At 46.6% G+C, this 12537-nt stretch overlaps 1 long non-coding RNA gene across 1 annotated transcript in view; it reads left to right on the top strand.

Moving 5' to 3' along the window:
- The window catches only part of LOC113901265, a 91244-nt gene extending 78707 nt beyond the window's left edge, over positions 1 to 12537 (top strand). The window contains exon 3 of the long non-coding RNA XR_003513379.1: positions 11319 to 12537. This is a non-coding gene — a long non-coding RNA (uncharacterized LOC113901265). The remainder of the gene's footprint in view (positions 1 to 11318) is intronic.

The following is a 12537-nucleotide window of genomic DNA, read 5'->3' as shown; positions in this document are numbered from 1 at the left end:
CATGATCACAGGCCAGGAAGGGGTAAGGAACACATGCCAGGCTGATGAGGGGCACCAGTGCTAAGTGCTACATCACTTCAGTTATGTCTGACTCTTTTTGTGACACCGTGAACTGTAGCCCGCAAGGCTCCTCTGTCCCTGGAATTCTCCAGGCAAGAATACTGGAGAGGGTTGCCATGCCCTCCTCCAGGGGATCTTCCCAACCCAGGAACTGAACCCACGTCTCTTGTGTCTCCTGCATTGGCAGGTGGGTTCTTTACCATCTGAGCCACCAGGGAAGCCCTAGCGCTTCAGGCAGGGGTGTGTGCTAGTAACTTCAAGAATATCACAGCTATTCACAGGTGGACAGGGCCAAGTCATCTCCCTGAGAGCTAAACAAAGGCACCAGTGTTTGCCAAAACTACAGAGAAAGAGAAGTGTTGTTTTCTGACAGGTTCCTCAGGTGCCAGTGTTGGCTTGGAGCATCTGTTGATTGCCTGGATCCAGCCATGCCTACAGCCATCCCCCTTTTAGACACACAAGCTCCAAATTCCTCTTTTATTTTTCTTGGGTCATGCTTCCCTCACTTGTGACCAGAGAGTGATTGTGTCAGATGGACATTGTCACTGCAGTTCTGTGCTGCACTTCACTTGTGACCAGAGAGGGATTGTGTCAGACAGACCCCATCATCACTGCGGCTCTGCGCTGGGAGCCTGATGGGCCAGCTACCTTCCTCAGTCCCACCTTCGGCACCTGGGAAGCTGATGCTGTGGAGTAGTCAACTAAGAAACTGTTTAGTGACACTGCCAAATCATAGCCTCTTAGAACAGCTCGTGTCTTTTTCTTTATGTGCTTTCCAAGCGGGATGTGAGGTTAGCATGTCTGTGCTGGTGACTTACTCAGCAGGACCAGGGAAGGAGGAGGAAGGGGGAGGGAGATTCAGTTCAGTTCAGTTGCTCAGTCGTGTCTGACTCTTTGCGACCCCATGAATCGCAGCACACCAGGCCTCCCTGTCCATCGCCATCTCCCGGAGTTCACTCAGACTCACGTCCATTGAGTCGGTGATGCCATCCAGCCATCTCATCCTCTGTCGTCCCTCTTTCCTCCTGCCCCCAATCCCTCCCAGCATCAGAGTCTTTTCCAATGAGTCAACTCTTCTCATGAGGTGGCCAAAGTACTGGAGTTTCAGCTTTAGCATCATTCCTTCCAAAGAACACCCAGGGCTGATCTCCTTCAGTGTGGAATAGTTGGATCTCCTTGCAGTCCAAGGGACTCTCAAGAGTCTTCTCCAACACCACAGTTCAAAAGCATCAATTCTTCTGTGCTCAGCTTTCTTCATAGTCCAACTCTCACATCAATACATGACCACTGGAAAAACCATAGCCTTGACTAGATGGACCTTTGTTGACAAAGTAATGTCTCTGCTTTTGAATATGCTATCTAGGTTGGTCATGACTTTCCTTCCAAGGAGTAAGTGTCTTTTAATTTCATGGCTGCAAACACCATCTGCAGTGATTTTGGAGCCCCAAAAAATAAAGTCTGACACTGTTTCCACTGTTTCTCCATCTATTTCCCATGAAGTGATGGGACCAGGTGCCATGATCTTAGTTTTCTGAATGTTGAGCTTTAAGCCAACTTTTTCACTCTTGTCTTTCACTTTCATCAAGAGGCTTTTTAGTTCCTCTTCACTTTCTGTCATAAGGGTGGTGTCATCTGCATATCTGAGGTGATTGATATTTCTCCCACAATCTTGATTCCAGCTTGTGCTTCTTCCAGCCCAGCGTTTCTCATGATGTACTCTGCATAGAAGTTAAATAAGCAGGGTGACAATATACAGCCTTGACGTACTCCTTTTCCTATTTGGAACCAGTCTGTTTGGAACAGTTCTAACTGTTGCTTCCTGACCTGCATACAGATTTCTCAGGAGGCAGGTCAGGTCGTCTGGTATTCCCATCTCTTTCAGAATTTCCCACAGTTTATTGTGATCCACACAGTCAAACGCTTTGGCATAGTCAATAAAGCAGAAATAGATGTTTTTCTGGAACTCTCTTGCTTTTTTGACGATCCAAAGGATGTTGGCAGTTTGATCTCTGGTTCCTCTGTCTTTTCTAAAACTAGCTTGAACATCTGGAAGCTCATGGTTCGTGTATTGCTGAAGCCTGGCTTGGAGAATTTTGAGTATTACTTTACTAGCGTGTGAGATGAGTGCAGTTGTGTGGTAGTTTGAGCATTCTTTGGCATTGCCTTTCTTTGGGATTAGAATGAAAACTGACCGTTTCCAGTCCTGTGGCCACTGCTGAGTTTTCCAAATTTGCTGGCATATTGAGTGCAGCACTTTCACAGCATCATCTTTCAGGATTTGAAATAGCTTAACTGGAATTCCATCACCTCCACTAGCTTTGTTCGTAGTGATGCTTTCTAAGGCCCTCTTGACTTCACATTCCAGGATGTCTGGCTCTAGGTCAGTGATCACACCATCGTGATTATCTGGGTTGTGAAGATCTTTTTTGTACAGTTCTTCTGTGTATTCTTGCCACCTCTTCTTAATATCTTCTGCCTCTGTTAGGTCCATACCATTTCTGTCCTTTATCGAGCCCATCTTTGCATGAAATGTTCCCTTGGTATCTCTAATTTTCTTGAAGAGATCTCTAGTCTTTCCCATTCTGTTCTTTTCCTCTATTTCTTTGCATTGATCACTGAGGAAGGCTTTCTTATCTCTCCTTGCTATTCTTTGGAACTCTGCATTCAGATGTTTATATCTTTCCTTTTCTCCTTTGCTTTTCACTTCTCTTCTTTTCACAGCTATTTGTAAGGCCTCCCCAGACAGCCATTTTGCTTTTTTGCATTTCTTTTCCATGGGGATGGTCTTGATCCCTGTCTCCTGTACAAGGTCACGAACCTCAGTCCATGGTTCATCAGGCACTCTATGTATCAGATCTAGGCCCTTAAATCTATTTCTCTTTCACAGAGGGAGATTAGGGCCCTGCAAAGCCTCTTCCTCCCCTGCCAGATCTCAACCTGCCTCCAACCTCTCACACTATTTCCCTGGGCTAGGACTTTGCTGCTTTGAGTGAAACTCCAAGGTGAAGCCACAGAAGCCCAGGTTGCAAATTAGTCTGGAAAGACCTTGCTCATGGAGGAGGGGGAGTGGTTGGAATGAAACCTGCTGAAAGAAGGAAGCACATGACCTTAACAGATGTGCAACCCTTGATCCTGCTGGAAAAAATTAGATCATTGAGAAACTATGCATTTTACATCAAAAATTGGTACTTTTATAAAGTGAGTATAATTTTAGTATTTTTATTCTGTGCCCTCAGTGCAATTTAAATATGACACACTGATCAGGCACTCAATTTTGTCCTTAAGAGAAACAGCCAAACTTGTGACTGTCTAGAATTCAGCATTTCCTTGAACAACCCATGTTAATTGGCAGAATTTTTGAAGTATATATACATATATATAAACTTGCAAAAGTGAGAAGCTGATTTAACTTGAACAGATTAGCAGTGGGTATCTTCTAATACAGGGAACAGAAAACCAAACCATTTTTGGCCTTCGACCTTGAAAGCTGTTAGACAAAGCATGATTAAAAACTTGAATTTGGGAAAACTATATGGAATGCTTTTAGTGGCAAAACATAACCTAAACAATATAGGAAATGTAAAAACTCACAAGAATTTCTTAAAGTCTGAAGGAATGTTGCCTTCATGTAAGGCTTGATCCAGGGCCTCCAATGCTCTGATCAGAGTAAGTTTCTGTCTTTCCTCTGTCTCATCATACCCTCCCTTTTCTTGGCAGTGTCCTCTCCACTCACCCAACCCAGTCTGTTCTCTCAATCCCTCCACTATCCTGCAGCCAGTGGATCAGGAAGAGGTGCTCAGAGAAGCTTTGAATCTGGAAGGCAGAGTATGTATTGGATTGACAATAGAGAGAGCACACTGCAGCAGAAAGTATCCTCCCCAAAGGCATGGAAGCTTGAGGAGCTTTGAGTGGCTCCTAGTTGCTGGAGAAGTGAGTTTTGGGAAGACAGTGAGTTTTGGGGTGGGTAGGGTCTCTGCCCCAAGCTGAGCTGAGGAGGAAGCACTGTATCCTGAAGGTGATGGAGAACACGCCACATTGGGTATACAATGATAAAATCTGTGCTTTAGAAGGAAAACTAAAGAGACTGGTTCAGACTGGTCTGAACAATAAGGAAGTTTATCATCACACACGAGGCAAGTTCAGATGGAGGGCAGGTCCAGGCTTGGCAAGACCCGCAGCTCAAAGATGCCCCCACAGACCTGACTTCTTCCTACTTCTCTGCTCTGCCAGCCTTGGTGTGCACTTCAACCAAAGTCTGGCTCTCCTCATGGTCACAAGAGGGCTGCATGGGACAGGCAAGGTTTATGCCATTCCCTACACACCCAGTAGTAGGTGTCAGGAGGCTGTGAGAGGGAGAACGGCATCAGGAGGGGAAGAGAAGGGGTAATAAAAGGAAGAGAGGGGGCAGCCAGAGAGATAAAGAGAAGCCAAAGTGGGAGAGAGAGAAAAATTCTCTTCCAGGAGCAAACTCGAACTTTTTCTCAAGGAGCCTCAGGTGGGAGACCAACAGTGGCCATACAGCGGGCCCTTGCCTCAGCTAACGCCAGGGGGCTATTGTACTTGGGAACTGGCAATGTTTTGATTTCAGAAAGGAAACAGAAAGCCTGTGAGTCATAACACAGTCCATCCCCAGGGGCTCTGGGCTGATGTCACACTCAGCCATGGGAGGCCCGGGCGGGGCAGTGGCTGTGGGGCTGGACAGCTGGGTGGACACAAGGGATTTGGGAAAATAATGAGGCAGACGTGGAGCCAGAGCACCTGGAGAGACAGCAAGCCCGCTCTCCTGCCACTAGAGGTCATGAAGAACTGAGACCAAGTCCGTTCGTAACTGTAACTATTGAGGTATCCGCGATTCATTCCTGTGAGATGCTCCCTAGCACAAGGAGCTGCGGCTTCTATTTGCTTTAACATTTTGTTTCATATGCAGAAGCACGAGCTCCCCAGGCCTCCCTGACCTATGGAAGCGCGTGTTCCCCTGTGTGCATTCACCTGTGCATCTCCTCCGTTCACGTGTCTGAGGACAGGCGAGAGAACACACCTGGGGCTCCAGGCTCAGGCCCCCTTCAGGCCTGCATCCCACACCTGGGGGTCTGCCTCTTGCACTTCTTGCCAGGTGGGGAGGCCGCCTGGGGTCGCAGAGCACATGGAGCAGAACTTGCCCATGATCGGTTCCCTGGCTGGAAGGACAGACCAGGAGCCGAAGCTACTTGTGTTTCCTCCACGGCCAGCAGCCCTGACCCCTCTGGGCCTCTGGTGCTCCCGTCAGATTTTAAACTCCTTTTCCCAGGGTTTTAACGGTTGCTGACTTACACGCTTCTTTTTGTGGACTTGGCCTCTTTCTCTCTGACTGGCTGGTTTGCAGCCTTGCCTTGCAACAGATACTGCTTCCCAACTACAGGCACAGGTAAGATCCACCACCCTCCTCCAAGGCTGTAACTGCCTGGTCTTTCCTGGTTCGAACTTCCTGTGCCTCCTGCCAGCAGCCCCCACCAACCACATCTCTGGATCTATTGTGTGATGCTGACAGATGGAAGCCACACTGCTATCTGGGCCAAGTCCCCACTCTGAGATGACTGGTGCGTTTCGTCACACATGTAACCCTGTATGGTGACTGTGTTGTTGTTGTTCAGTTGCTAAGTCACATCCGACCCTTTGCGACCCCATGCACTGCAGCGTGCCAGGTTTCCCTGTCCTTCGCTGTGTCTTGGAGTTTGCTCAAACTCATGTCCAAAGAGTGGGTGATGAGATCCAAAATCTCATCCTCTGCCACCCCCTTCTTCTCCAGGCCTTGATCTTTCCCAGCATCAGGGTCTTTCCCAATGAGTCAGCCCTTCATATCAAAATATTGCAGCTTCATTATCAGAGAAATGCAAATCAAAACCACCATGAGGTACCATTTCATGCCAGTCAGAATGGCTGCTATCCAAAAGTCTACAAGCAATAAACGCTGGAGAGGGTGTGGAGAAAAGGGAACCCTCTTACACTGTTGGTGGGAATGCAAACTAGTACAGCCACTATGGAGAACAGTGTGGAGATGCCTTAAAAAACTGGAAATAGAACTGCTTTATGACCCAGCAATCCCACTGCTGGGCATACACACTGAGGAAACCAGAATTGAAAGAGACACGTGTACCCCATTGTTCATCGCAGCACTGTTTATAATATCCAGGACATGGAAGCAACCTAGATGTCCGTCAGCAGACGAATGGATAAGAAAGCTGTGGTACATATACACAATGGAGTATTACTCAGCCATTAAAAAGAATACATTTGAATCAGTTCTAATGAGGTGGATGAAACTGGAGCCTATTATACAGAGTGAAGTAAGCCAGAAAGAAAAACACCAATACAGTATACTAAGGCAATGGCACCCCACTCCAGTACTCTTGCCTGGAAAATACCATGGACCGAGGAGCCTGGTGGGCTGCAGTCCATGGGATCGCTAGAGTCAGACACAACTGAGCGACTTTCCTTTCACTTTTCACTTTCATGCATTGGAGAAGGAAATGGCAACCCACTCCAGTTTTCTTGCCTGGAGAATCCCAGGGACAGGGGAGCCTGGTGGGCTGCCGTCTATGGGGTCGCACAGAGTCGGACACAACTGAAGCGACTTAGCAGCAGCAGCAGCAGCAGCAACGCATATATATGAAATTTAGAAAGATGGTAACAATAACCCTGTATACGAGACAGCAAAAGAGACACTGATGTATAGAACAGTCTTTTGGACTCTATGGGAGAGGGAAAGGGTGGGATGATTTGGGAGAATGGCATTGAAACATGTATATCATATATGAAACGAGTCGCCAGTCCAGGTTTGATGCACGATACTGGATGCTTGGGGCTGGTGCACTGGGACGACCCAGAGGGATGGTATGGGGAGGGAGGAGGGAGGAGGGTCCAGGATGGGGAACACGTGTATACCTGTGGCAGATTCATGTTGATATATGGCAAAACCAATACAATATTGTATAGTTAAAAAATAAAATTAAATTAAAAAAAAATTGGAGCTTCAGCTTCAGCATCAGTCCTTACAATGAATATTCAGGGTTGATTTCCTTTAGGATTGACTGGTTTGATCCCCTTGCTGTCCAAGAGATGGTGACTACATGAAGCCAAAGATGCGGGTTCCTTTAAGGTTGCAGTTAATCCATTCACCTGGATGGGCTCAGGTTGTTCCTTTCCAAGTAGGAATAATCTCAGCCCAGAAAGATAGACAGTTTTAAGGATGAATGTGTGGGTAGGGGGTGCCTCAAATATAGACAAGAGAACTCACCTGGAAGAAGACTTGTTCACAGTAAGCAGCATCACTATGTCCATCGGCGGTTCACTAACAAAATGTCCCATTAATCCTCCATTAGTAGGGCCCATTGGGCATCTTTAGTGGTCTGTGGTTGCTCATAGGAAGCCAAGGTGCTAATGGATTGAAAACAGGATCTCACAATCCCAGCACGCAACTACTGAAGTCTGTGTACCCCAGAGTCCGCGCTCTGCAACAAGAGGAGCCACTGCAATGAGAAGCCCAAGCACCACAAGAGTATTCCCCATTCACCACAACTAGAGAAAAGCCCGTGCAGCAACAAAGACCCAGCACAGCCAAAAAGAAAATAAATAATAATAATAATAATAAATTTTAACCCAAAGAAAACAGAACATAGTAATAAAGAGAAAATAAAATAAAAATAAAAACAGAAGCAATATTGTAAGAAATTCAACAAAGACTCAAAAAAAATGGTCCACACACAAAATAATCTTAAAATAAAATATCCCATGACTGCATGTATATGATTGTTTTTGAATCCCAGAAAGATAGCCTTCTGCTCAGAGAACTGACTTTTCTTTGCAGCCTTCTTTCTGCTGTGTTTAGACTTTGGCATTTCACAGCACCTCTTCTAGGGGACAGGGACTGATTTCACAATGTCATTTGTATTAGGCGTCGCTTTGTTATTCAGTTGAAGTCTTCTGTAGGTGGAAGACAGGAGTGAGCTCTGGCTTGTTTACTGTCTGTTTATCTGGCCTGATGACGCCATGTTTATATAACAGGAGCTCAGGAGATGAATCAGTATTTCTCATGAAGCAACATGCTGCTCCTCTGTGTACAGAATAACTAGGAAAATTTGGGGTGATTGTAAATGACAGCTGCTCTGGCCCCTTATTTTCTATATTGGAAGGGTTCTGGCTTTTATTCACTCTGAATTCTCTAAAATGTCAAGTCTTACCCCTGTTGAACCCTAGCTTGTGCTCAGACTCTCAGTCATGTCTGACTCTTTGCAGCCCCCCTGAACTGTAGCCCACCAGGCTCCTCTGTCCATGGGATTGCCCAGGCAAGAATACTGGAGTGGATTGCCATTTCCTTCTCCAGGTAAACTCTTGCTAAATAATGTTGAATTATCAACATGGGAATGGGTGCTTTCCTGAGATTTTTTTTTTCATACTCCAGCAGCTTTAATTTCCTGCATCTCTTTCTTGTTTTCTACTCTCCTGGCAGCCCTCCAGTCTTCACCTCATCGTTCTGTAACTAAGCTTCCAGAAACAGAATGGTCCTCCAGGTGTGGTCTCCTCTAGTCTCTGAGCAGTGAGGTCACTCTTCTCTTCATAATGGTACCTTGTTCTTACCTGGCACACACACTCCTTCCAAAAGCCAAGCCAAAGTAAGTTACCAGCTCCTTCAGCAAACAGAGACCTGCCAGCCAAGTGCCCCTGGCCCCAGCCCCATATTTTTAGAAACTTACTTAACAGGCATGGTGTGTTTCTAACAGAAACCAATAATAATGACCTTGGAGGTTCAGGGTTCCTTTACTCTTGGATCTCAAAGTACAGGGGAAACTTGAATTTATAACATCCCTGGGGAATAGCTCCCCTGCTGTTTGGTTTAAGTGGAAGGTGGGAGGCTTTGGGGAAAAGTACCAACCCCCCACGAAGGCCTGGAGAGCTGCAGTCCATGAGGTCACCAAGAGTCGGACGTGACTGGGCAACTGAATGACTGAACAACAACACCCACCACCCCCCAGAGAGTGGGGCTTTTGAAACTGGATCCTGGGTGACATCAGGGAAAACGTGCTTGGTAATGGGGCCTCTGGAGTGTCATTTTTACTAAAAGATTTACTTAATTACTGTCCAATTACCAGGTGACTCTAATGGTAAAAAAATCCCGCCTGTCAATGCAGGAGACATGAGACACAGGTTCAATCCCTGGGTTGGGAAGATTCCCAGGAGAGGGAAATGGCAACCCACTACAGTATTCCTGGCTGGGAAATCCCATGGACAGAGGAGCCTGGTGGGCTACAGTCCATGGGGTCACAAAGAGTTGGATACGACTGAAGGACTTAACAACAACAACCAGCAAATCACAGGAATGAAAACAGGATACAGTGAGAAGGAAATTATTTAAGAAATAACAAAGAAGAGTTTCCTAGAACTTGAGAGGAGGCTTTCCTAGAAGGATAATATTTTCTAGATTAAAAGGGTCCACCTTGGACCCTGCCTGAAGTCTGAAAATGAGCCAGTCCAAGGACATCACTGCAGAATTTTAGGACCCCATGAAGGAGGAGACCCCAAACACTTCCAGGGGTGAACCAGCCATTCACAGGTCAAGACTTCAGGACAGAATGGCACTAATTGCCCATCCTTGTACCAGGCCTGGAAGGCGGGAGACAATGAAGCAGAGCTTTCAAAATTCCAAGGAGAAATGATTCTGATCCTCAAATTCTGTCTCCAGCCAGAAAATCAACCAAGTGTCTGGATGGAATACAGACTTGCTAGGATGTGTGAGATTCGCGGAAATTTGTTAGGAAGCCGCTTCAGGGTATAGCCTCTAAAACGGGGGAGGGAACCATAGAAGAAGAATTGGGATTCAGAAAACAAGGGCAGGACAGGGCATTTCCTCGGGAAGAGTGGACAGACACCCTGACATGTTTGGCTATAGAAACAGGAGATTTACACTAATAAATTTCAGAGTTTGAAAGTATGGTAGTAATAAATAGTTAAATGTACACACACACACAACCCTGGTACAACGGTAAGCTGCAAAGAAAATGTTGTGTAAGAAACAAAAAAAACAAATAGCTTGCACTGTGACTCAGCTGTGAACAGCATTTACGAGCATCGTTCTGTAAACACTGAACTGCTGTAACCAAATTATGTGGAAACTTTATTGATGCTGAGAGGATGGGAAGCCAGGAAACATGTATGAGTGAGGCAGGGGCACAGCAAGTGAGGGGGAGCGCTGTTTGAGGACAGACTTGGCATCTCAGGCAGGGGAGCCCCAAGGCAACGCCTAAATGGGAGACTCTGGGAAGAGGAGCAGAAGCGTGTTTTCTGGAGACAGAAAAGGAAAAAACCAGGGATATGCTCAACTGGTGCAGGTGGGCTGCCTCCCAAGAGCAGAGTGTGCTCAGAGGCTCCGTCGCTCTTCATAAAAGTTTGTAGAACCCCCGCAGGACTTTAAAATTGCACATAGGTAATTTGTGCTGGAGAAGACTCTTGAGAGTCCCTTAGACTACGAGGAGATGAAACTAGTCAATCCTAAAGGAAATCAAGCCTGAATATCTATTGGAAGGACTGATACTGAAGCTGAAGCTCCAATACTTTGGCTACCTGATGTGAAAAGCCAACTCATTGGAAAAGACTCTGATGTTGGGAAAGATTGAGGGCAAGAGAAGAGGATGACAGAGGGAGGATGAGATGGTTGGATGGCATCACCAACTCTATGGACATGAGTTTGAGCAAACTCTGGGCGATGGTGAAGAACAGGGAAGCCTGGCATGCTGCAGTCCATGGGGGTTGCAGAGCTGGGCACGACTCAGTGACTGAATAAAAAGGTACATTATTGGGATGGAAAAGCCCCAGATAGCTAAGTTAGGAATGATAGGGACATTGCTCTCCAAGGGCACTCAGGGGCCAGGGTGAGGACTCAGATGGGGCAGGTGAGTCAGGTGTGGGCATCCTGACTTCAGGCTTGGGTGGAGTGAACCTTCAAGGGCTCCTCCCTCCTTCCAGGGACCTACAGACCTCACTCTGAGGAACTTAACGTTCCGTTGGGAAACCACTGCTCTCCAGTCACAGGACTGGTCTATTGCTGCAAAAAAAAAAAAAAAGAACAGAAAAAAAGGTAAGAGTGTGTTTCGAGGGTAGGACATATGGATCATAATTAGAATTAATGAATAAAAATTCCAGTGTTAGTCTGGGCAGCATGAGGATTCATTACAGATTTGATGAAAGAGATTTGAGTTCATTAAAAGTTAAATGTTCTCATTCCTCAGGACGTGTGCTCTCAGTTGGTGAGATGAAGGTCTCCATTCTCCAGCACGTCCTGCCCAGGATCCCTGGGCTGAAGCTAAAGCAGGTTAAGTACTGTCTCATCTCCCAGTGCCCCAGCCGTCCTAGAAGCCGTGCTCAATTTCTACGATGAAACCTCTTTAATCCTCTCTGTTTCCCCTTAGCCTGGCTGCAGGCTCTCAACCCTGTGAATTTTTAATTAAGCTTGAGCTGGTGATGCACATGCAGTTCTGTAGTCCCTGAGACCCAAGTGGTTTTTCTGCACCTCTTTCAATGGCCTTTTCCAGCAAGGCCTGGGGTATAGTTCTCCAAGAGATGAATGAAGAAGGCTCAGGGTGGAGGAAGAGAGAGAGGTGGTTATCATGGTCAAAGGCCCTGGGACAAAGCCAATTCTCTTCTCTGCTGGTTATTTGCAGGTGCCCCACCACATGGTCCCATTTTCTGCCTCCACTGTGCTTTGAATCCCAGGATCTAAGCTTTCTAGGCTCCTTTGCTTGTCCCCTGGCTTCTTGACCTCTGGTTAGCTCTGGGGTCAGCAAGGGAGGATGGTGGGCAGTAGCCAAGGGTCTCTGGCTTCCAGCTCTCTTGGGGCCTCACTCCACACTCCCTCTGCTGACCCATCAGCTCCCCAGATGCCAGTCACCACAGGAAACCCCTCCACACCCCCTGAATAGCTATTTAATTAAACTCACTTCACTTAGACTTTATGATTGGGCCATCTGTTTCCTGCCAAGACCCGAGCTGATAAGAGTCTGGTTTTAGCGGTGTCATCTATTTGTCTCTGGGTCTCCCCACCAACTTATGAGTCCCCAAGGGCAATGGCTCTGACCTATTCATCCATGTGTCCCAGGATCTAGAACATGGCTGGCATCCACAGGCATTCACGGTATATGTGACAAATGAAACACGCAGCTGCTAGGGAGTGTCTGCATGTGGTGCTGAATTTCAGAGAAACACTGAAGCTATTCAACATATGCAGACTAGGAAACAAGAGCAGAGACTATGACTGAGAAAGAAATATTTACCACTGTGCTATTTCACAGTCACTAATGTTTTTTTAAGATTTATTTTTCTTTTGAACTTTTTATTTTGTATTGGGGGGTATAGCTGATTGGGTTTCCCTGTTGGGTAAAGAATCCCAGATGGTAAAGAATTTGCCTGCAATGTGGGAGACCTGGGTACGATCCCTGGGTTGGGAAGATC

Source organism: Bos indicus x Bos taurus, chromosome 11 (genome assembly GCF_003369695.1).
Source record: "Bos indicus x Bos taurus breed Angus x Brahman F1 hybrid chromosome 11, Bos_hybrid_MaternalHap_v2.0, whole genome shotgun sequence".
NCBI lineage: Eukaryota > Metazoa > Chordata > Mammalia > Artiodactyla > Bovidae > Bos > Bos indicus x Bos taurus.
Note: the sequence above shows the minus strand (reverse complement) of the source record. Positions and strands in the feature narration are given on the sequence as shown.